Source organism: Nelumbo lutea, chromosome 1, assembly GCF_056320005.1.
Source record: "Nelumbo lutea isolate HS-2025 chromosome 1, American lotus-T2T, whole genome shotgun sequence".
Lineage (NCBI taxonomy): Eukaryota > Viridiplantae > Streptophyta > Magnoliopsida > Proteales > Nelumbonaceae > Nelumbo > Nelumbo lutea.
This window is the reverse complement of record NC_142684.1, coordinates 26040057-26041590: the sequence shown is the minus strand read 5'-3', so window position 1 is coordinate 26041590 and position 1534 is coordinate 26040057. Positions and strand designations below refer to the sequence as shown.

General features: G+C 43.0%; 1 non-coding gene across 1 annotated transcript; it reads right to left on the bottom strand.

Moving 5' to 3' along the window:
- Nucleotides 1-311: 311 nt before the first annotated feature.
- LOC148874027 (small nucleolar RNA R71) lies at nt 312-418 on the bottom strand. The gene has a single exon (XR_016106117.1). It is a non-coding gene; the product is annotated as a small nucleolar RNA R71 (small nucleolar RNA).
- Between the last annotated feature and the right edge of the window lie 1116 nt (nt 419-1534).

The following is a 1534-nucleotide window of genomic DNA, read 5'->3' as shown; positions in this document are numbered from 1 at the left end:
TCAGGCCAACTATTGCTGCCAATAACTTCGAAATTAAACCGGCCATAATCCAAATGATACAAAATACGGTTCAGTTTTGTGGTATGGCCCATGAGGATCCGAATGCCCATATTGCTAACTTCTTGGAAATCTGTGACACCTTCAAACACAATGGGGTAAGTGATGATGCCATCCGGCTGAGGTTATTCCCATTTTCTTTGAAGGATAAAGCCAAAGCTTGGTTGAACTCATTACCGGCAGGATCTATAGCCACATGGGACGAAATGGCCAGCCGTTTTCTCTCTAAATATTTTCCCCCTTCTAAAACTGCTAAAATGAGGAATGACATCACTACTTTTTTCCAGCAAGAGGGGGAATCTTTATATGAGTCATGGGAACGATACAAGGAGCTGTTAAGGAGAGTTCCTCACCATGGCCTCCCCATTTGGCTGCAAGTGCAGACTTTCTATAATGGTCTTACTGACTCAAATAAGACCATATTAGATGCTGCAGCCGGAGGATCCATAAATAATAAAACTCCTGAGGTTGCCCATGCACTTATTGAGGAAATGGCAGCCAACAATTATCAATGGCATTCGGAAAGGACTCAAACTAGGAAGCAGCAAGGCTTGCATAATGTTGACACTTATACAGCACTAGCTGCACAAATAGGAGCACTCAGTAAAAAAATAGATGAAATGCAGATAGCTGCCATGCATGTGCAGCCTCTTAATTGTGAATTGTGTGGGGGAGGCCACATCAGTACAGACTGCCAAGTTGGCAATCAGTTCAGACCATCTACTGAACAAGTTGACTATGTCAGCAATTCGTCAAGACAGCAGGGTTACCAGAGTCACCATACTTTTCATCCAGGATGGAGGGGACATTCAAACCAGTCCTGGCCAAATCAGCATATTTCCAAGCCGTTCCACCAGACTTATCATCAGCCTGAACCGAAATCCAATTTGGAGGAACTGATGACAAAATTTATAGCAGGTGCAGAAACTAGGTTCCAGAATCAGGAAGCCTCAATCAAAAACCCGGAAAACCAAGTGGGGCAATTGGCACAATTAATCTCTTCCAGACTGCTGGGAACTCTTCCAAGCAATACTGAAGTGAATCCACGAGAGCAGGTGCAAGCTATTATCTTAAGAAGTGGAAAAGAGTTGCCTGAGGTAGAAAAGAAGAATTGGGCTGAACCCAAGGCAGAAACAAGCCTTGGAACCAGACAACAGAAGACGGAACAACCAGAAGCACAACAAGGGATGCACCAACAACCACAAGTTCCATTCCCTAACAGGCTGAAGCAACAAAAATTGGAGAAGGAATTTGGTAAGTTTCTTGAAATATTTAAAAGTTTACATATTAATATTCCTTTTGCTGATGCTTTAGCCCAGATGCCACACTATGCAAGGTTTTTGAAGGAATTATTGGCAAACAAAAGGAAACTGGGAGATGTGGCTACAGTTGCATTAAATGAGGAATGTTCTGCTATCCTTCTGAACAAGCTGCCTCAGAAACTCAAAGATCCAGGGAGTTTCACTATTCCTTGTAC